We start from the raw sequence: 23,354 nt of genomic DNA, 5'->3' as shown, positions 1-23,354 counted from the left end.
GTCCCTGCCCTCACAGAGCTCACAGTCTGGTGGAAGAAACTGACAAGTTCCCAAGCAATTCCACTGTGCTATGGCAATAAATGTTTCTCCAGCTTTTCTGCGAAGCAGACCTAAAAGCAAAGGACCATCAACACAAAAGACAACTCTTAGGGACCCTCTGCAATTGTGAAATTTCTTTTATAATCTAATATTTTAGCTTAAAAAGGGTATGCCCTTTGCTTTAAGTCATTTATTATTAGGCAAAACCGCCGCCCTGGAGAAAATGCTGTGTAACAACGTGTACTCTGTGCCCAATGCTAGGTCCTCTGGTTTGAGAAGCAGAATGCAAGGTAAATGATAGGACAGAAATAAGCTTGAGGTGCCATGGAACTCATCAGGAGGGACACTAACTCAGCCTGGGAGTGGGCAGCGAAGTCTTTCTAGAGAAGGAAATTCCTGAGCTAAGGCTGGAACGAAGAACTGGAGCCCAGCCCAAGCTGAACCAGAACTTACATACTAATTACCGAACTGCACTGGGCTGTATTTGAAGTAAGACTCATTAAGAGTTTTACAGTTTGTTTTCTTTCTCCTTCGACATAAACACTGATGGACCAGTCACTTTCTAGAAGGAAAAGGAAAGGTAACGAAAATTAACTGAATGTTGACTCTATGCCAACTATTTTCCCATATATTCTCAGTTAATGTTTCACATCTGTCTCATTAGGTTTGATATTTATTTATCCCCATTTTATAGGTGAAGAGACTGGGATTTAGAGAGGTTGACAAAGTCCACACAAGGTCAAAAATTAGGAAGTTCAGCCAGAATTCTGACTCGAAAGTTGATGTTCTTCCCACCTATCGTATTGCTCAACCTGTTCTGAAGTGTCTCTCTACTGGGTGGGTGAGTAGTAGCAGTCAAGAAAATAGTGGATTGGCTTCAAGTTGTAAGGACAAAAGGAAAGAAAAACAGACGTTTTCCATGAGCAATTTGGCCATCTCCTTTGGTGATGGAAAGTTCTGGAAAGGGATTTCTGGGCTACTCCTCTGGCTGGCATTGCAGCACCCTACCTCACCAAGCCAGATCTGCTGAATCTGGACTTGGAGAAGTAAGGGTTCATGGGACATCCTTTGGGCGTGTCCACTGAGGTCTGCTTTATACAGTTTATAATTTGCTGTAAACAGCTTGCTGTTCCCAGTTAAACCTGTATGATCATGCCTGAACTTTTAGGAAACGAGGACTTCTTTTTATGGTTCTCTTCTCAGTGGTAAAACCAGAGCCCTGTTCAGCTCCATGAGCCTCCTTAACCTGTGAGGTGTTGATCCCGAGACTCTGTACCCCCACGGTCTAGAAATGCAAAGTGCTCAACAAATCAGGGAGGGGATTGCTAGTGATCTTGAGCCATCTCTTCCAGAGGGGTGTTCTGTGATTCTATTTAGCAGGGCTCTAGGGCACTCCATACACAGGTTCTCTGACGCTTTTCAGGCTAGGATCGAAGGGAATACAGGTCTATCTCCCAACTAAAAGCTGCTGGCTGACAGTCATTTTTAAAGAAACAGTTGCTCAGAATGACTATTTCCTCTCTTAGACACACGGACTGGATAAAACCACCTTAGTTTGAAATTGGTGATAAAAGAATGGGTTTAAGTATCTTAAATGTTATTTTTTAACTAAGAGAGCAGTATGTATTTAATAAAATCCAAAAGGCACATATAAATAGGAAGAAGAAAAAAGTAATCATAGTCCTACTACCTGGAGACAACCACTATTAGTATTTTGGCCTAATTTTTATTTTCTAGTACTTAAAAACTTTTTTTGATTATTTATTGTATTGTGGTAAGAACACCTCTTACATAACTGTAATTTTATACTTATTGAAAAGCAATCCTCTATTTCTGGTGCTTTACATGTTCACAAAAACTTCCCTAGTAGCAAACTATAGAAGTGATTCCTGAAAGTAATATTTCTACCATTCATTTTGACTGGTGAGAAAAGAAGCAGGGAAAGAATCAGTTCAGGAGATGGGCTCAGATACTGTTTACGTGGCCTGAGCTGAGCAGGTCACAGTCTATACCAACACTGTCCAACAGAACTTTCTGTGAAGATGGAAATGTTCTATATCCACACTCTTCCAAGATGGTCACCACTAACCTCATGTGGCTATTGAGCATTAGTGGGCCTAGATTGAGAAACTGAATTTTATTTATTTATTTTTAAATTTTTTAAAAATATTTTTATTTATTTATTTGACAGAGAGAGATATAGCGAGAGAGGGAACACAAGCAGGGGGAGTGGGAGAGGGAGAAGCAGGCTTCCCGCTGAGCAGGGAGCCCAACATGGGGCTCGATCCCAGGACCCTGAGATCTTGACATGAGCCGAAGGCAGACACTTAAAAACTGAGCCACCCAGATGCCCCATGAATTTTATTTACTTTTAACTAATTTAAAATTTACATAGTCACACATAGCAAGTGACTATTGTATTGGACGGTACAGGTCTACACAGATGATTTATAAAAGGGTTACTTGCTGATCTCAAAGTGTATGATGGGCAGGGATTGAATCTTGGCACTAGAATGCTGCATCTGTCATTTCAAATAATGACGTAGCTCAGAATACTTCTCAGCAATGAGAAAGGCCACTCCAAGAAAAAATATGGAGATGGGCTCACAATTAGTCTCTGAAAAGGAAGTCGGTCATTAGCTACCTTCTGACATCCTAGCAATTAACCAGTCTTGGGAGAAGAGCAGGTACCTCCAGAGCGGTGCCAAAAAAATAGGAGATAAGAGACTATAAAAATGAAAAGCCTTTTGGTCTTTCATCACAGGATAATCCAATGCATGTGAATTAATGGCAAAAGGCTCGCTAATAGCCTTTGTGAGGAAATAGGAGCAGTGTAGCAGGATATCCTTTTTCCGCACTAAAGCACCCAATTCTTTCAATTTTATATACAGCGGAAGCAATTAATTGTACTAGAAAGAAATCCACAGCTGGCTTTTCCTGATGGCCCCATAAGCAACAAGCACTATTGTTCAGCTTCCGGGATAGATGTAAAGTCATTCCACTGCACTGCTGAGGTTTTTCTGATTGCTTAGTTTGACTTTTCCAAAGACAAAAACCTGGGTAATAACCACGTTTGCAATTCTTCTGGTCATTGCATGTTTTCAGTATAAGCAGCTGTCAAAAAGTTAATATTTTACTTGTAATAGAATCCATGCATGTGACTTGATGCTAGTGTTTCTTCTAAACTTTGTGACTGAATCCTAAGTTATTCACTTTTGTTTGTTTTACATGTTTATATGCAGTTGAACTGTACTGTTTCTGCTTTTGTGGTTAACATTCATAGTGTGGCTATTCGAGGATTGTGCATAACAAACAGATAAGATTATATGTCAAAAACCTAGAAACTCAACATTTCAAACTATTGGCCTGGATGGTGTTGTTTTGCCTTTTAGATGCATTAAAACACGTATTTCATCAGTTCTTAAATGCACATTTTTGGACATTTTATCATCTTTGAAATTCGCATGTCTTACAATGGATAATGGATCAGTTTAATTGGCAATGTTTTTCTTTCCTAGTTATGCATGAAATAATGACATTTCTTTTAATCAATAACATCTTAGTTTTGATGAAATATGGTGTGTGTGTGGTTAAAATATAATTAGAATGGTGTATTATTTTAAGTATGACAATGAAAGGACTTTTGTTATTCAGAACATCTACCTTGATCAAATAAATAAAAATTTTGATTAATTACACATCTTACATGGGATTCTAATTGACTTAATTCTGACAAATATGCATCCTGCCACTTTCATTTTCCTCAAATGCCCTGAAAGGTACAAGGTACATAATGTTATACAATAAAATGTTACACATATATGTTACATATATATATTATATATTAACATTATATAAGGTATATAATGTTAAACAATAAAAAAGCAGATTCTTTCCTTTCCTTTCTCTTTCTTTCTTTCTTTCTTTCTTTCTTTCTTTCTTTCTTTCTTTCTTTCTTTTTCTTTCCTTCTTTCTTTCCTTCTTTCTTTCTTTCTTTTCTTTCCTTTCCTTCTTTCTTTCTTTCACAGAGAGAAACAGCAAGAGAGGGAACACAAGCAGGGGGCCTGCTGCAGGGCTCAACCCCAGGACACTGTGATCATGACCTGAGCTGAAGGCAGACGCCTAACGACTGAGCCACCCAGGGGCCCTAAAAAGCAGATTCTTGAAGCAAGCCAGGGATAAGTCTCCCTGCCTGCAGTTGGAATGGTACTTTTCTGGTGTTCAGTAGGGCCACGTGGAGGTACTGTGCTGCAGAGCTCCAGGGAGCACCTTTCACACAGAGCAGGACTCAGATGTTGTCTTTGGAGTCCTGCGATGTAACCACCCTGGTGCTCAGTGCAGTGACTACAGCAACTGTGTTAAGAACCAGGGCAGGGAGCGCAGAAAGGAGGGAGGAATGCCCTGTTTGACCTTGAGGGACAGCAGCACAGTGGATGCACTGAGGAGTTTGTAACCATTCCCAACTCTGGTTGGACCCTGAAAACAAATGGTTAGCAGAGGCAAGGATTCTGACAATTACAATGGTAGGCCCCAGCCTGGGGCTGCGATTTTTTTTTTTTTAAGATTTTATTTATTTATTTGAGAGAGAGAGAGAATGAGAGATAGAAAGCACGAGAGGGAAGAGGGTCAGAGGGAGAAGCAGACTCCCTGCCGAGCAGGAAGCCCGATGTGGGACTCGATCCCGGGACTCCAGGATCATGACCTGAGCCGAAGGCAGTCGGCCTAACCAACTGAGCCACCCAGGCGCCCTGGGGCTGCGATTTTGAGACCTTGTGTATTCTGATACTCCTTAACTATCCTTCCCCAGGCTGGCAGGCTGGGAAGCCCCTATTCACATGTAAGTGAATAAAGATAGGAAATCTTATTTAGGAGAAAGCTATAGCAACAGTTAAACTATGCAAAAAAGTCAATGATATAGAGAGAAAAGCCTAAGGAATTTAGAATGGAGCAGTCGAAGAGGACTTCCTGCAAGAGGTGGTACTTGGGCATTGCAGGCGGGAGAATGGCATCAAAAGAATGAATGTGACCTATTTTGCAGGAATCAGAGAGACCAGTCTAACAGAATGTTACCATACATTAGTGGCTCCCAGATTTTGATCACGGTAGTGTTTCATTAAGAGAAATCTGGGGGGGGGGGTGCCTGGGTGGCTCAGTTGGTAAGCGTCATGGTCTTGGGGTTGTGGGATCGAGCCCCATGTCGGGTTCCCTGCTTAGTGGGGAGTCTGCTTCTCCCTCTCCCTCTGTTCCTCCCTTCCTGCTCATGCTCACACACACTCTCTCTCAAATAAACAAATAAAATCTTTAAAAAAATGAAAAAAGAGAAATCTGGAAAAACTGAGCAAGATCAGTTACAGAGGGAATGACCAATTAGGAGGATAGCTAGTATAATTCAGGTAGACAGTGAGGAAGACACTAAATGTAAAATAATCTACATTTTAGAAACACTGACAGGAGTTGGTTTTTGGTTGAATATCTATATGATTATGATTCCCTATGAAAGAAGTGAGGAAGTTGTTTTAAAGAGCATACAGAACTCTAGAACCCAAGTTTTATTTATTGAAAAACAGTTATTAGAATTTAAAGTCAATGATACAACCCTGCCTTTGTTGATAAAAATAAAATAAATGAGTGAGGGCAAACTACCAATAGAGAACAAAATGAAATATCAACTATCTTTTTTTTTTAAAGATTTTATTTATTTATTTGAGGGAGAGAGAGAATGAGAGATAGAGAGCACGAGAGGGAAGAGGGTCAGAGGGAGAAGCAGACTCCCTGCTGAGCCGAGAGCCCAATGCGGGACTCGATCCCAGGACTCCAGGATCATGACCTGAGCCGAAGGCAGTCGCTCAACCAACTGAGCCACTCAGGCACCTGAAATATCAACTATCTTAAGGGCAATTAACCCTGACTCAGAAGCAAATATCAAATGAAGGAATTATCTGCATGTCTTATTTTTTACTAAATTTTAAGCTTTTAGAGGACAGGAGTCCAATAAAATGCCTAGTTTGTTCGTTCGTTTGTTATTCATTCATTCATTCATTCAATAGGTATTTACTGATCACCTACTGGTGTGCCAGGTGGTATGCTAGATCCTAGGGATACAGTGGAGTGAAAATAAGATACCTTCTATCCTCTAGAACTGTGTGTCCAGCACAAGTACAGGCACCAACATGTGTGGTGGATAAACTAGTATGCCTGGTCACATTGGTGGCACCACACCACACCTGGGAACACATCTGGATTACCGTGTAGACCACATACAGTAGGTACAGTATGACTCAGCATTCCTGATCCAGGATTGTACTTCCCCAGTTATCTCAGTCTGAAGTTTATCATGACACCTTGTCTTCCTTTACTAGTCATTCACAAGGTTATCATACTCAGCTCCAGATGCGGGGATTTCTGGGCTACTAGTCTCAAAGGAATCCTTGCGTAGAATCAATGTTGAGGAGTAGTAAGTAGAATCAGATATGGGTTTTTACATGTACACAGATACACACACATCTGTTAATACTTTGATTATTCATTAACCTGATAAAAGCAAATACACACACACATATATACATAAAAATATTTAGTTGTTTTTTGTTTTTTTTCTGGTTAACGAATAAAGTATACTAAGTCATAAACCCACTGCTCTCAGGAAAGGGAAAGGCAGGTTGGGGGACTGCTAAGGATGGAGAAGGAAAAGATTTGCTGGGGGCTGGGATGGGGAGGCCCCAGATCCAGGTGTTCGGTGGGAGGAACTCCAGCCCTCTAGGCAGTACCTGATAGCCAGAGAGCTGTGAGTAAACAACAGGTGGTAGTCCAGGAGAGCAGCAGGTATCAGGATGTCCAACTTGAGGTAATGGGGAAAGGAGGCCTGACAGTTGGATAGAATATGGGCAGAGAATCTAGGAACAAAGAGCCAGAGGTCAGTAAGCGTTGCCACCAAGGGTAACAGTGCACAGCAGCATGTATTGCAGGGCTAGGGCTGACTCCAGAGAGCAGAGTCCAGAGAACAGGCAGAGAAAAATCAGGTTCCACACAGGTTAACAGGCCAGGGCTTCAAGCACAAGAAAAGGGCTGTGAGTCAGTTCAAAGAAAGGGGCCAAGGTTGGGGCTCCCCATGTTAAGTAGCAAAGGCAGCAGAAGGCTGGGTTCCGGCTTGGGACTGGAGCTGAGACTCTTCCTGCCACAAGGCCAGGAAAGGATTAGGTTTTGTTGTAAGGGGTGTACTGATAGCAAGGAGAGGACTGTAGTAACCATGGGCTAGGGAGGAGCACATGGGGGCTACTTCGCCGCTGAGAGCTTCAGTAAACTATCTTTGAATCACAGTAAACAAGTGCTTTGAAGCAAAGAGACATGGAAATGGGAAAAGGAGCAAGTAATTGAGAAGTAAAAATAGAAGGAAAGGTAAAAAGATAAGAAATCCATTACAAAGAAAAGGACAAATTTAGATTTTTGAACTTTATTTTGTGCATTGATTTTAGATAACCTACCTTTTTCTTAAACACAATTTCTGTTTTGGCTTGTTCCCCCTAAACCATAACAGGTTATTATTAACCAGTAGAATAATATATTAGCGTCCATGCTGAGAAGTGTAGCTGTTTCCTTTACGCTTTACAATGCTTTTGTCCATTTGACGCTGGGTTTTAAACTAACCGGAAGTATCACCCTGCAAGGGCATTCCTGCATTAGTCCCTCCTTACTGGGCTCTAACTTCCTCCATATCCGGAGCCTTAGTGCTGCCTTTGCCTCACAAAATCTTTACAACAGGAAAATGACTTCGGATAGATTAACTTGGATCAATCAAGAACTATTGCCTTCCCTGAAAATGGTATATCCCAGTTGCCCTGACCCACCCTTATTCTTTTCAACATAGTCCATGCCACCCTCAAAAGCTAAGTCTTGATGACAAGGTTCAGAAAGGCTTAGAGGAAATTCTATCCTTATCTCATGTGTTTAACAGATAGGAGTACTTGTTCTGTGCCAGGAGCTAGGCTCTGAGGAAACAGCTGAGAACAAGAGGGACAAGGTCTTTGCTCTCATGGAGTTTACATTCTGGGGGGGGGGGGGGGGGGGGGGCGGGCAGGTAGCAGAGAAACTCAGACCATAAACCAATAACTAAACAAACAAGGTAATTTCAATTAGTAAAAAGTGATATAAAGAAAACAAAATTGGCCGTGGGTGCTAATTTAAGACAGGTGATCAGGGAAGGTGTCTGATCTGAGAACTGTAGAAGGGTAATTTTACATTCCAAACTAAGGCTATGGGGTTTGAGCACGCAACTACCACCCTTGGGGCCTACACCTCAAACTGTGCAGAGAAAAAAGGCCACCACGTCCAGCCATTCTATTAAACTTCTTAAAGGAAAGCCATCACATTAAAGAATGTTAAATTTGGACCTTGAGGTGTTGCCTGAGTTTGGGGGCCAGACAATACGTGTCCAGGTGTCTCCTTGGGCTTCCTGGCTGCTCTGTTCATTTAGTGGGCAAACTGGAGAAACAGGCTGGCATGCATACACATGCCAGGAACCAGAGAGAACACCATGACCTACTCAGTTGTAGGTAGGTAGGGTGCCTGCTGTGAAAATGGGAAGGTTTGGTCACTAGGTGGGCTTATCTAAAGGGAACAAAAGGATGTCAAGTCAAGTCCCAAAGACTTGAAAAGAAGATCCTTTCAAAGAGATGCAAAGATATCATAACTTAAAATATGATGCCTCTATTTTGTTATTATTACAGTGGCATATTAACAAAACCCAGGCAACACCGATTTGCAAGTTTCAGAAATTCGATGTACTAAAGTCTTAACCTGAGACTCTTGACTATTTTATGGACTGATTCATATGCCTAAAAATCGAAGTAAACTTCAGAGGGTATATTAACACACTTGTCATGATTTTATCTGCCATGACACATTGCTCAGCATACATCAGTGAGTTCTCTGGCCAATCAGTCTGAATCCTTTTTTTTTTTTTAAGATTTTATTTATTTGACAGAGAGAGAGAGCGAGAGAGGGAACACAAGCAGGGGGAGTGGGAGAGGGAGAAGCAGGCTCCCCGCAGAGCAGCGAGCCCGATGTGGGACTCGATCCCAGGACTCCTGTGATCATGACCTGAGCGGAAGGCAGACGCTTAACGACTGAGCCACCCAGGCGCCCTGAGTCTGAATCTCCTTAAGCAAAAGACCCACCCTTTCCCCTAAAATAAAGCAGGACTGTAGAAAACTTGAAAAAGTGACGAGTTTTAGTCGATGCAAGGAAATTCGTGGTTGATGCAAGAAAACTCCTCTTATCATACATTCTCCCCGCACAGCAACATACTACAACCCCTGACTCTCAAACCTGAGACAGCTCAAGAGTTCATTAAAAAAAATTAGAGAATTGGAAAAAAACTTGGAATTACAGAAGGTATCTGAGGCACCGAGGGCAAACGTGGTTTGTAAAAGGAGAAGAAAAGAAAAAAAAATCTTTAAACAAGAATGTAAAAGAATTTAGACATTTAAACAAGATTAAAAGGGAATACTCTGGAATCTAAACATCTCTTCGGGGAGAATGCGTATAAAAACAAATACCAGCGCCTGGCACATTCTTTTTCTTCCCTCTTTCTTTTTACTTAGCTGGAAAAGTGATTTTATAAAAGGACCTTAAAAAGAGTTATCTTTCGTAGAGACTTAACACGATACATACTGTTGCAACACTTACCAAAGAGATTAAGGTCACATTTGGTTGTCAAAAGGGGACCTATATTCTTTCTTCGCATACAGGACACTGAAAACGTTTAACAGTATTTTCCTCAGAGAATGAGGGGGCAATGTTAGAAAAGAAGTAGTGACAATTATTTGCATTTTCCAAAGAGCGGGAATGAGACTCCGGAGGGCACGCGAGTTCCCAAGAGTGAGCCAAGGTTGAGGCGGGACAGTATTTATAGTCCGCTGACTTCAGCTGCCCCGGGTTAACGCCGCCGCTCCTCTTCTGCCTGAGGAGTTCACGGGCTCGCAGGTCACAGGGCTCCGGGCGGCCGGGCCTCGGAGCTGCGGGGCCGACGCGGCGATGCCTCGTCCCCCCGCCGCTCCCGCGGAGCCGGCCCACCTGCGCCGGCCTACCTAGGCCTCGGCACACTGGCACGGAGCCCAGACCCAGAAGCCGGGGCGCGGTGGGTGGATAATGGATGTAGTGTGGCTACACTTTCCTTTCTTTGTCGCCACGACCACTACCACGACCTGGCAAGTCTTCGCCGTGGTGTGTGAGTGCTGGCGCTCACGGGGAGCATTACAGCGTGTCGGAGAGAGGATCCACGCGAAGGGATCCGGGAGGAGGGCCCAGCCCGCGCCCGCGGTGTCCGCGCCCCTTCACCGCGCTCCGTCGTGTGCGTCCCGCGCGCGGCGTCTGTGGGACGCGGCTGCCGGAGACGAGCCGGCCCCGCCACGGCGGCGGCGGTAGGGCTGCTTGGTGGGGAGGGGCCGGTGGGGCAGCGCGGAGGAGAAACCCCCCCAACGGCAGCCGGCGCCCCGCTGCCGGGGACGAGGGCCCGCAGCCGGCAAGGGGGCGCCGGGCCTCGCGGACCCTTCGGGCGCTTCCGCCGTGCGCTCGGCTCCTTTCGTGTCCGGGGCGGGGCGGGCGCCTTCCCAGTGCGCGCGCGCGGCGCCGAATCCGACGGAGGCCCGCCCCTCCCCCTCAAGTCCCCGCGCCCGCGCCGCTCCCCCCCTCCACCCCGTGCGAGTGGCGGCGGCGGCGGCGGCGGCGGCTGCCGAGATTGGAATCCGCCTGCTGGCGCTCAACGAAGGAGGAGGGAGGAGGGAGGAGGGAGGAGGGCGGGGAGAGCGGGCAGGAAGGCTCGGACTCCGGCGCGTCCGTCCGCGCGAGACGAGGATCGCACGGCCGCGCGAGGGGCGACCGGGCCGGGGCCGCTGCACGCCGAGGGCGGAGGCCGAGCCGGGCCCCCGCCGCGCCCCGGCGGCTCGCCGCGCCCACCCCGCTCCGCGCCGAGGGCTGGACGATGAGTTCCCCGGGGTCCGGGTGAGTTGGCTCGTCCGTGAGTGCGTGTGCGCGCCGGGAGAGGCCAGCGGCGGCGGCGGCGGGGAGGCCGGCGCGGGCGCGGGGTGAAGTTTCGGGGGCAGCCGGGCGCGCGCGGGAGGCCCGAGAGGGGGTCGGCCCGGCCGCCTCGCGGGGTCCCCGCCGTCTCTGCTGTGTCAGGCCGCGGCCCGCTGGGCCCCACCGCCCGGCGCCCCCACCTCGGGCCGGGCCCCGCCGGAGACCCCGGACGCCGACGTCTGCTCCTTGCAACCCCCCGCGGCGGCTCCACCGCCCGACCCCTCTTTTGTTCCCCACCCCCGGGTTTCAGGCCGAGTTGGGGGAGGCAGTGTGGGCGAAAGCCGCCTCCAAGGACGCTCCTTGAATCCTTAAATGGGAAAGGAGCTCACCTCTCTTGCCCAGGAGCTGCGAGGCTGATATTCGCGATTTGTCTCTCTCCGCTGCTGCGAAGGAGGGGAAAAAAAAAAAGTCTGTTTCGTGGGATGGTAGAGCCAGGGGGAGCTGCGAGCCCTCCCTCAAAACTTGCCCGCGGGAAGGTGCCAGGTTTCTCGGAGGTTCACCTGTTGTCCTGCGCGGCCTCCGCTGCCATGTCTGTTGTGATTCTGCACTTCAGTTTCTGAAAACTTTCTGCCGGATCGACTGTAACCTTTTTTTTATTCCCTCTTTCCAGACTCCTAGTGGAAAGATTGGCAGGGAAAAAAAAATAGCTTGCGTCAGGAAAGAAAAATAATGTGCTATGTGTTAAGGGTCTGGCGTTTTGTGACTTGTATACTCTTAAATGCTCTCGAATGTTTTAATTTGGTCAGGGTGCTGCAGTTTTTCTCTTTAAAATGGTTACCAAACTCTCTTGAGTACACAGTGCGAACTTGGCACATTCACCTGTGTGACGTCATTTAATCCTTGTGATAGCCCTGGTTATTGTGTTCATTTTTTAGACGAGGAAACCGAAACGCAAAGAGGTTAAGTAGCTTGTATGAATGAGCTGGGATTTGAACCCAGGGTTTTCTCTGCTGTTCAGGAACTGTCAGAGTGAGACTTAGATGAGTTTGAAAACAACAACAAAGCCTCTTTCCGCAAACAGTTTTACGTTTAGGGGCACTTTGCAGTTACTCATACTTGAAATGATCGTTGTTTTGTTGCTTGGGTTGAAAACAACACCTTTATCGTATTTACTTAAGGGGAGTTCAACTCTAAATTGCAGTAGAATGTAACTTAATGCTTATCACTGTTTTCAGTTGAAATAAAAAGAGTGTGAACCAGAATTATTTAAATATTTGAACTTAAAGCAAAAATACGGGCAGTTCTGAGCTAGAAAGGGGTTGAGTTTACAAAAGGGTGATTGAAATTTAGAATACTCCTTCATAGAACCAATATTCCCACTCGTGTTTTCGGGTGTTCTCCCCGTCCCCCCGCACAGTATTCGTGGAACTCATTTAAAACTTTTTCTCACTTCTCCATGCCCTTTACTGAAAAGCTTGAGGCATTCAGTGGGAGCTCCTTCCAGAATGTACTAGGTTACTTCTATCATCTGCTTTCCTTCCATCTTAGTGGAATGTTTTTTGTCCTTCCTACTAGTTAACACCTTGTTTCTTTCTTTTTTTTTTTTTCCTCTCTCTCCTACTTAATGGAGTAGGAGTTACTCTCTTTTAGGGTTCTTGAAAGTATAAATGTGCATAAGATTTTTTCAATTTACAAAAACCTTCCCTTGAGCATACTGCTCCCTCAAGCTGTTATGTTGCTGCTTTTCCTTTTCAAGTCATATTAACATTAAAAAAAGTTGTCTTCTTGTAAAATAATACATGTTCATTAAAGAAAAATTGTAAAGTAGAGCAAAATTGAAGTAAAATTAAAATTCAGTCGTCCATAGTCTCATCTCTGAAGATTGCCAAGAGTAGTTTACTTTTCCCGCATTTACTTCCTGACCATCCATTCACTTCTTAACCCCTTGTTATCTGCTGTTCACCTTCACAAGGGTTACCTGTAGCCTAAATAACACATTTAAGCCCTTTTTCTAAATCACCTCCTTGAGCTTTCTGTGATATTTAACATCACCTTCGCATTCTTGAAATGCCTTTCCTTGGCCTTTTTTTCATGTATCCATTTTATTCACCGAATACTTAGTGGCATTCAAACATACCCTGCAGAGCAGCGGAGGCAGCAGCAGGCGTTGTCCTTGCCCTCCTGGAGCTTTACGTCTAGTGGAGGAGAGGTGGACTGGAGAAGGGATTCTGTGGCTAACTGTAACTGATTATAATTGAAGCGCATAGTATGAGAGGAACTTAAAATGGGGACCTGACCTGGTGGTGGTGATAGGACAGTCGGGGAAGGCCTTAAAAACATCACTTTGGAACCATTCTGAAGGATGAAGAGTAGGACAAAGGGCTTCTGTGACATACTGACTTCGTTCCTCTTTGCCCCTTTCCGATCTTCCCGCTTAGTATGTGTTCTCCAGGTTTCACTTTTCAGATCACTTCTCTGTATGTCACTAGTCCCTTAGCATTTTTATTGTTCAGACCCTTCTGTCTGAATAATTCTCAGATCTCATTCTCGCACGCGAATCCCTGTTTTTCCCACTTGCTTTATACGTACCTCTACCTGGTAGTTCTGGTTCAGACTGAACTCTTCCTTACCAGACTCGTTTCCCTGGTGTTCCTTATTTCTGCTGATGTCATACCAAACCCAGACCTTTCTCCATCCCGTCACATCTTATCTATAGTCAACATCTATTGCTTCTACTGTCATTGTATTGTTTCTCTTTATTCCTGTGGCTGTGATGTGGCTACAAGTCTTGATACATGTTGGTATGAAGGTTATAGACTCATAAAATGAATTGGGCAGCTTTCCTTTTTCTTTCAAGAGCATTTTATTTTTATTTATTTTTTAAAGAGATTTATTTATTTGAGAGGGAAGGCACTCAAGCATGGGGGGAGGGTCAGGGAGAGGGAGAGAATCTCAAGCCGACTCCACGCTGAGCTGACACAGGGCTTGATCCCACGACCCTGAGATCAAGACCTGAGCTGAAACTAAGAGTCGGGCACCCCCTTAGGAACATTTTAGACTGGAATTATCTTGAGAGTTTGGCAGACCTCACCTACAACACCAATCAGGCTTTATTTGTTTGTTCTCTGTAGTCCTCTGTAGAGGACTTTGAATACCATTTCAGTTTATATAATAACTGTTGGTCTGCATAGGTTTTCTATTTCTTGTGTGAGTTTTAGTGTTTAATATTTTCTCCAGAGATTTATTTATTGAGTTTTCAAATCTGTTAACTTGTTTTCACATAATTCTTTTTCTTTAAATTTTTTTGGTTCTATATATATTTGTATGCAACAGTATATATTGTGTATATATTTTTATATTTAATATTTTTTCTTTTTTTTTTTTTTTTTTGCTAATTGAATCAGGTTCTCATCGCACCTGGGCTAATGTTGCAATCTTCTTGCCTTCACTTTCACCTTTATCTGTGTTATGTGGTTCTGCTTAAGTTAATCCTTTTTTTTTTTTTTTTAAAGATTTTTACTTATTTATTTGACAGAGAGAGAGATAGCAAGAGCAGGAACACAAGCAGGGGGATTGGGAGAGGGAGAAGCAGGCTTCCCGTGGAGCAGGGAGCCCACAGCGGGGTGCGATCCCAGGACCTTGGGATCATGACCTGAGCCGAAGGCAGACGCTTAACGACTGAGCCACCCAGGCGCCCCATGCTTAGGTTAATCTTGAAGCCCATTTTGTCACTTCTCTACTTAGAAGTTTCCAGTGTCTTCTATTAAATGAAGTCCTTTCCGTGGGATTTACCTCAGATTTCCTTTATTCGTATCTCCCACTATTACTGTTTTCTGCACATGTGCTTTTCCCCCTTTCTGAAGTCTTTCCCATTTTCTTCTGGATGAAATCCCTTCTGAAGGAATTCCTTCTTAAGGAAGGTTTTTTTTTTTTTTAAGGCCAGTTTTTTATCTAATATTTTCTCACTGCACTTAACTTATTTGTCTTTTGAAAAAATCAACTTTATTGGGGTGCCTGGCTGGCTCAGTCAGTGGAGCGTGACTCTTGATCTCCAGGTGGTGAGTTCGAGCCCCACGTTGGTTGTAGTGATTACTTAAAAATAAAATCTTAAAAAAAATCAACTTCATTGAAGTATCATTTATATATAGTGATATGCAAATGTTAATTATGCAGTTCTGTGAGTTATTTGGTCTTTTATAGAGATTTGTGTACAAATGTTCTATTACTAACCTGCTGACTGGGTCTGTAAGTGACTTTGTTGCATTTTAAAATGAATAAATGGAGAAAGGCTCCTGTCTAGCCTAGCAGTGGCTGGACATCAGTTATAGTAGTACTGATCTGATTTTCAGATTTGGGGAGCAGAGAGCCTCAGAGAGAAAGGAAAATGGGTTTCCCCTCAGGCTACATTTTGAACTAGAAAGTCCTTCCCTCTTCCACTTTTTATTAGTGTTTATGTTTTTAGAATGCCTTTTAATATCTCAAGGTCTATTCTGACCAGGTCAGTCTAACTTTTTAACACTTGTAAGATTAAATGCTGAGTTGTATTGAATTATATCAGTTGTAAGATGCACCATACTTTTATGGGCCACTCATAAAGAAAATCTGCTTCTAGTTAATTTCAAGAAGCCATCGGTTGTAAGATGCACCCTAATTTGAGATGCTAAAATATGAAAAATATATGTGCCTTAGAACTGATGAATAGGGTTTTTCCCAGTTAATCAAAGTCCCATTCCTTTAGTATAGATGTTGGGAAGAAGAATTTAAACCACACTTATGTGGGAGTGACTTGTAGTTCTGTTGGTACTATGAAAAGTTTGTGTGTGTGTGTGTGTGTGTGTGTGTGTGTGTGTTTAAAGAGAATGCTTGTTAAACCTTTTTAACAAGTAAAGCATTTTAGGCAGTATAGAGAAATACTTATTTTTGGATGGGGTCTCCTACAACTAGTTATGCCAGTCTGATTGTGAGGCACTTTGACCCCCAACTTTTAGTAGTTTTTCCCCCCTTAATTTCTTTTGCTCATTTTCCTAACATACAGGTTCTCTAAGAGCTGAATTTTCACAAAATAGCACAGATAATGTAAAGGGGGAATTGTGGGAGAGTTGTGATAGCCAATTTTATGGACTCTTTTAAAGAGAATACCCAGTAATTATATGTCATCATTGACAATCATATACTTAGTTTTTTAAAAAGTAAATGCAAAAATAATTGTAAATGTTTGGATATTTTACTAAATCATAGTTGTAACATATGTCAGTTTTTATAGCTAATATTTTAAAGGCTATCAGTTCTTTAAAAATAGAAACAAAATGATGTGTCTGGAGATCCCCAGTAGCGTTTTTTGAAGACAGTGCTAGGTTTGAGTAGGACTTTAGGAGATCAGATCCTGGTGGGCCCGGTGGGTTCCCAAACCAAGTTCATACAGACATTGACTAGATAAGGAAATTATTTTTTATTTTTTATTTTTTATTTATTTATTTTTTAAAGATTTTATTTATTTATTTGAGAGAGAGAGAGAATGAGAGATAGAGAGCATGAGAGGGAAGAGGGTCAGAGGGAGAAGCAGACTCCCTGCTGAGCAGGGAGCCCGATGCGGGACTCGATCCCGGGACTCCAGGATCATGACCTGAGCCGAAGGCAGTCGCTTAACCAGCTGAGCCACCCACGCGCCCAGGAAATTATTTTTTAGTATCTTTTATTAAAAACAGGTGAATTTGAGCTACTCTGATATTGTGGATGTTGCATTTTTATACTTTTATGTTTCTGATGAACCTTTTTTTAAAGATTTATTTATTAGAGAGAGTGTGAGAGAACATGGCAGGGGTGGGGAGGGGCAGAGGGAGAGGGAGAGAGAAACTCAAGCAGACTCCCTACTGAGCCACAGAGCCTGGCGTGGGGCTCAGTCTCTCACACCCCTGAGACCACAACCTGAGCCCAAATCAAGAGTCCTACACTCAACCGACTGTACCACCCAGGTGCCTGGATGAACTTTCTTTTCTTTAGGCTGTACATTTGTTTATACTACTGATAAGGTGTGAAACAGTGTAGCTTGGCTACTGTTCTAGTTGTATACAATTGGCTACTGATTTAAGAAGGAGGATGGGATATATCAAGTGTAGGAATAAGATAATCAGATGTGCAGTTAATGGAGTTTAGTTATGTAGTGGAGAATCATTTTGAAGAAAGGAAGACTGAGGACACTGAAAATGGTAGGGACACTGAAACCTGTTCCATCTTGGCCCACACTAGGATGGTGACAGATAATTAGGGTTTAGAATGGACAGGACTTGGTAATTAGCTATGGGTGAGCGAAGGAATGGGATTGGCAAGAATGACTGGCAGATTTCTAGTTTGGAAACCTGATAGGGTGGAGATGAAAAATGAGAGCTGGTTTGTGAAGGAAAATAGTTTAGTTTTGGTAATACGGAGTTTAACAACCAAGTAGAGATTTCCACTTGGCAGTTGCATGTGTGGGGCTGGAGTTTGAGAGAGGTTTGGACTGCGGGTAGATATTTGCCATGTAGGTTGTATATTCTATCAGTGAGAATTGGGTGGCTTTCTCAAGTGATTTTTGCTTGCAAATGACAAACTCAAATTAGCTTAAAGGGAAAAAAGGCTTGTCATCTCCCCTTCAAGTTTTTAAAAAGACTAGAAATTTGGATCTCAGTGTTCAGATGATGTAATTGGGGGTTCTGTTTTATCTGCTCTCCACTCTTTGGGTTTGATTTTCAGGCAGAGACTTTGATCTGGCAGAGGATAGCCACTGGCAACTCCAGGCTTATATGGCTCTTACTGCTATGGATTCAAGAGGTAAAAAGGGCATCTCTTTCCCAGGTGCGTATATTCTTTCTCATGGAGAGATTCTTACTGGGACTATACGGAGTCTGGGTACCATCTTGGCCAGGCCTAGCTTACTGCCCCGGAGCAGTCAGAGAGCCATTGAAACACCAGCACTGAATGCCTTCCTAGAACCATGAGAGTTGGGAAAAGTGGTTGTTTCCCCCAAAGAAAGGATGGCTCTGGGCAGGTGAACAACATAAGTCCACTATCTTTGGTTCTTCACCCTTTTTAAGGTCATTTTTTGAGTATCTGAAGAAAAATACACACGTAATAGCAATTTTGTGCATAATTACATGGTTCTGTTATCCTGCTGTACACAGCAAAGAGCCTAGAACAGCCCTGAGAAACACCAGTTTAAGACCTAGGTAGAGAAGATAGACATTAAATAATCTCACAAATAATTGTCTAATTGTAGTTATATTAAGATCTATACAAGGGAAGTACAGGGAGCTTGTAAGAGTGTAATAAAGAAACGCGTCTGTTTAGGGTGCAGGTGCTTTGGAAGGCTTTCCTGAGGAAGTGGCTTATAGAGTAAGACTGTAATCGGCCAGAAAGCAGGAGGAGAATGTTTCTGGAAGTATTCAGTAGTTTTTAAAGCAAACATTTTTTGACTTTTAAAAATTATAAAAGAAATGCATTCGGGCGCCTGGGGGTGATCTCAGGGTCCTGGGATCAAGCCCCTCAATGCATCAGGCTCCCTGCGCAGCAGGGAGTCTGCTTCTCCCTCTCCCTCTGCTCCTCCCCCGCCCCTGCTCAGGCTCGCGCACGCGCTCGCTCTCTCTCAAAATAAAATAAAATAAAATAAAATAAAATAAAATCTTTAAAAAAAAAAAAAAGAAAGGCAGGTAATGTCGATAAACTGGGAAATATGAAAAATTATAAAGAAGCAACAGAACACTTAAGTTTTGGCTTCTGACCACTAAGTTAGCTGTGCAGTCTTGGATACTACGCTAAACTTAACCTGGATCTCCCTTTCCTTATCTTAAAAAAGTGAAGTGTACTTGGTGAACCTTAAGATCATTTTCTACTTTAAAAAAAAAAAAAAGGAAAGAAAATTCCATGACTTTAATGCAGAGCAGTTTCTTGCTGAAATTGCAGGTCATGTAATGCTTTTGGTTGTGATGACATCACTGGGTTTCTGACTTTGGCTGTAGAGTCCCTTTTCCTGCCTCGGCCATCATTGTAAGTAACGAAGGGAATGGCTTGTGGCCAGTGATGTTCTTTCATGCCATGCTTTTCTTATCTCATTTCTTGAGCATTAATTTTTTTTTCCTCCAGCCTTTGGGTAAATTATCTGAAATGTTAGAAGCTTTCAATTTTGAAGTTAAGAAATCTGGAGGAGACTTGGATGGTTGTGATACCATTTTATGTATGTTAAAATTTGTAAGTAGTTTTCCTATTAGCAATTAGTATTTTTTTTAAATATTTTATTTATTTATTTGACACAGAGAGAGACACAGTGAGAGAGGGAACACAAGCAGGGGGAGTGGGAGAGGGAGAAGCAGGCCTCCCACTGAGCAGGGAGCCTGATGCGGGGCTCGATCCCAGGACCCCGGGATCATGACCTGAGCCGAAGGCAGACGCTTAACGACTGAGCCACCCAGGCGCCCCAGTATTTTTTTGTATTGCATTCCAGCAGTTTAAGATTTTAAGTGTCTTAAATTTGCATTTAATTAAGAATATTTCAGATTTCTGGCTAAAAGAAACTCTTGATAGGGAGCGTTAAAGGATGTTAAACTTTGGTAAAGTTCTTCAAACAAATATTTTTCAAAAAATTATTTAAAAGTGTCATAAAATGAAAATATTTCAGCAGTAAATATTCAGAAGTATCTTAAATCAACAAAATGTGGTTGCTTGATGACAGATAATTCTTTATATTTTTGTTTCAGTAATCTTTCACGTAATAAAAATGTTGGGAAAAAAAACTGTGTTGAATTTATGTATTTATCTGAATAGAGAAAAAAGTTAATCTTCCTGAAAAAATGCTTTAGTCATCATTCCTACTTGTTAAATATTTTCCTCTGGTTTCTTATTTGCTTACAATATGAAATTCAAATTATCTCAGTCTGGCCTTTTGCTCTGGCCCAGTCTGCCTTTTTGCCTTATTCACTTCAAACTACTATTTTATTAGCCTACATCACCTAAATATCCAATTCTGGGTTTCCGTTCAGAATTGTTAGACCTCTGCTGTCCCCTACAGTAGCCAGTACCACATGTGGCTGTTGAACATTTGAAATGTGGCTGGTCTGAATTATGCACCACATTTTGAAGATAGTACAAAAAAGGAATGTAAAATATCTCATTATGCTTTTAAAATACTGATTATTTATTGAAATGATGCTGTTTTGAATAATGTTGAATTAAGTAGGAGTAACATTATTTTCACCTGATTTTTTTTTTTTGCTTTTTTTAATATGGCTAGTAAAATACTTAAAATTATGCATTATAGTGGACAATGCTACCTTGCCTCTCCTTCCCCCTCTTCTTTGCTTATCAGAATGCTTCAGAATCCTATCTCTTCTGTGAAGCCTTCCTCCGTGGTTCACACCTAAAAGTTAGCTCTTTTGCATCATTGTTCAAAGGCAGTATTTTGGTGTTTCTTGTACCATTTATTAATATATCAGATTTCTTTATTACAAGCCTTCTCAGCTTTTAGTCTAGTAACACCCCAATATGATTTCCCTAATTGTATTACCATAGAGCCTTCCTTAGTTTCTTCTCTCTCTCTTTTTTAAGGATTTTATTTATTTATTTGACAGAACACAAGCAGGGGGAGGAGCAGACAGAGAGGGAGAAGCAGACTCCCTGCTGAGCGGAGAGCCCAGTACGGGGCTCGATCCCAGAACCCCAGGATCATGACCTGAGCCGAAGGCAGATGCTTAACTGACTGAGCCACCCAGGCGCCCCCCCCTTAGTTTCTTCTCTTTACAGAAGTAACACATATTTGCTTGAAACTTCAGACATACAGTAGACAAGTGAAAGTCTTCTGTAATCCTGCCTCCACCGCCCCCATGGATTACCAGTGTTAAAAGTATAGAGTTAAAGGTAATCTTTCTTTTTTCCTTGGATTTATTTATTTATCTGAGAGAGAGACAGAGAGAGAGAGAGTACTCACACACGCAGAGGGGCAGAGGGAGAGAGAGAATCTCCAGCAGACTCACTGCTGAGCTCAGAGCCCAATGTGGGGCTGGATCTCACAACCTGGAGATCACAACCTGAGCCAAAACCAAGAGTTGGACACTCAGCCGACTAAGCCATCCAGGCACCCCCTTTTTTAAAAAAACTTTTATTTAAGTAATCTTTACACCGTGGGGCTTGAATTGCTGACCCCAAAGTCAGGAATCGAATGCTCTTTGGACTGAGTCAGCCAAGTGCCCGGATAAATGTAATCTTTCTTTTCCACTGTCTTTTTTCTTTTTCTTTTCCTCTCCCCATTTCCAAAAAATGAGGTGATACTGTGCATCCTTTTCTTTAACTTTGTTTTCACTGAATAAATAGGAGGACTCTTTTTATGTCGTTAAATGTCGATTTACTCCTTTTTAGTAGCCAAGTAATACTCCCTTTTTTTTTTTTAAAGATTTTATTTATTTGACAGAGAGAGACACAGTGAGAGAGGGAACAGGTAAATAAAATGAAGGTAATATTCCCTTTTATGAATATACCTTCATTTTATTTACCAGTCCCCTATTGATTACTATTTAGATTGTTCCCAGTTTGTTGTGGGTTTTTTTCTTTTTTTCATTGTAAACAGTGCTGTGGTGCTTGTACATATCCTGTGAGACTATTTTTATTTTATAGGATGAATTCTTAGAAATGTGTTTACTGTAAGAGAAGCCATGCGTATCTGCTATAGTGCCAAACTGCTCTGCAAAATCTTTGTAATGATTTACATTCCAACGAACAGTATTTGAGTGTATTTCCCCCAGCCCCTTACCAACACATAATAACATCGGTCTGTTTTAATCTTTGCCAGTCTGCCAGCTGAAAAAACAGTATTATAGTTTTAATTTGCGTTTCTTTGATTGAGTAAGGTTGAGCAGAGTTTGTATGTTTGTTGGTTCTTTGCATTTCTTTCTCCTTTGTTTATTTTTCTAATCTTTTTTTTTATTCATTTTGCAGAAATTCTTTTTTTGGGGTATGGATATTAACTCTTCCCTTGGCATACTGCATTTTTTTTGTCATTTGATTTTTTATTTTTGTTTAGGATATATAAAAATTCCTTTGCCGTTGTAAGAGTGTTTAGAAACAAAAAATAAAAAGTTTAAGTTGACTAATACTCTCCATTTATTTTATAAGCTCCTTGGTGACTGAATTTTGTCTTAAAATATTTTGTTTTGCCCTTGGTACCAATTCAGTGCTTTATATACAGTAAGTGTTCAGATACTTTTATGTGTTGATGGTGAACGGGTCCAGAATACATCACTGTGGCATAAAAATTATTTTGAGCTGAAGGTATTTGAGAATAGGCTTTTTTTCTGAACTTCCTTATCTGCCTAAAAGCATAGCCTCACAGAAGAACTTGTCACAAAGCTGCTCCAGAGTTTCGAAACCAGGAAGATTGACTCTTATCACTAGACGGTAGAAGAAAGAAAAAGTGGCTCCACACCTAAACTCACATTGTCACATATATCATATCCATTCTCCTAAGGGCCCGTTTATCTTTCCTAAAAGTCATTTGTTTTCCCGTAAGTGTCCTCCTCCCCTCTCCTCCCCTGTTAACACATGAGCCTCAAATTCTAACTTCCTCTTTTAGTCACATTTTTCTGTAAACGCTGTTAAGCAAATAAAAATCTGTCTTTTCCCTTCCTAATCTATTTTTTGTCAGTTTAATTTGCAGTCCCCCAAATACAGAGCTTAAGAGGGTAGAAGAAAAGTTTTTCCTTCTTGGCAGTGGCCAGGTCAATTGTTTCTGGCTGCTAGGGCAAGGGATAATAAGCAAAAGAAGTTTCTCTGGCTAAAAACAAAGTTTAGTATTTTAAATATAAAGAGAATAAGTCAAGTTTCTTTACATTTTCAAAATGTATTCTTCAAAACTAAAAATTTGTCAAATGAAGTGGAATATACTATTAAAGAGACATCTCCCTGTTCCTGAATATATTGCTATAATAATAATGCTGTCTCTTAATTAAGTGGCATCATTACTCTAGTTGTGTTGACTAAGCCTTTGTTCTTTCTAAAGTTACTCACTGTTTCCTGTTCTTTCTTAGCATCTTATCAGTTTGTGTAGAAGATGGTTTGTGACAGGTTCCACGTCACATCTTTCAGAAAAAAACAAAAAGTCGTACAGTTAAATAGTGAAATTTTTATACAAAGAAGCTGTTAATTGCTTAAGAAGATAAAGGGATCTTGATATGATTACAGAGACTTCTGGATTCCAAATAACTTGAAACGTTTATTAAATCTTGAATTATTTATATGTTTATATATGTCTATATTTAGTGTTCCATTCCTTACTACTCTCTGTT

At 42.1% G+C, this 23,354-nt stretch overlaps 1 protein-coding gene across 8 annotated transcripts in view; it reads left to right on the top strand.

Annotated features, from left to right (window-relative positions):
* The first annotated feature begins 9,943 nt into the window (after window positions 1-9,943).
* Window positions 9,944-23,354, top strand: part of BMPR1A (bone morphogenetic protein receptor type 1A) — a 146,947-nt gene continuing 133,536 nt past the window's right edge. For 5 of the 8 annotated variants that reach the window (XM_025880814.2, XM_025880813.2, XM_073878717.1 and 2 more), the window contains exon 1: window positions 10,830-11,037. The gene's annotated coding sequence lies outside the window, so the exon portion shown is untranslated. Of the gene's footprint in view, window positions 10,175-10,829; window positions 11,038-17,781; window positions 17,884-23,354 lie in introns of those variants that run through there. The other 3 variants (XM_073878718.1, XM_073878713.1, XM_073878714.1) reach the window with 2 other exon arrangements.

Source organism: Callorhinus ursinus, unplaced genomic scaffold (genome assembly GCF_003265705.2).
Source record: "Callorhinus ursinus isolate GAN/ISIS: 27379988/994484 unplaced genomic scaffold, GSC_fseal_2.0 scaffold31, whole genome shotgun sequence".
Classification (NCBI taxonomy): Eukaryota; Metazoa; Chordata; class Mammalia; order Carnivora; family Otariidae; genus Callorhinus; species Callorhinus ursinus.
Note: the sequence above shows the minus strand (reverse complement) of the source record. Positions and strands in the feature narration are given on the sequence as shown.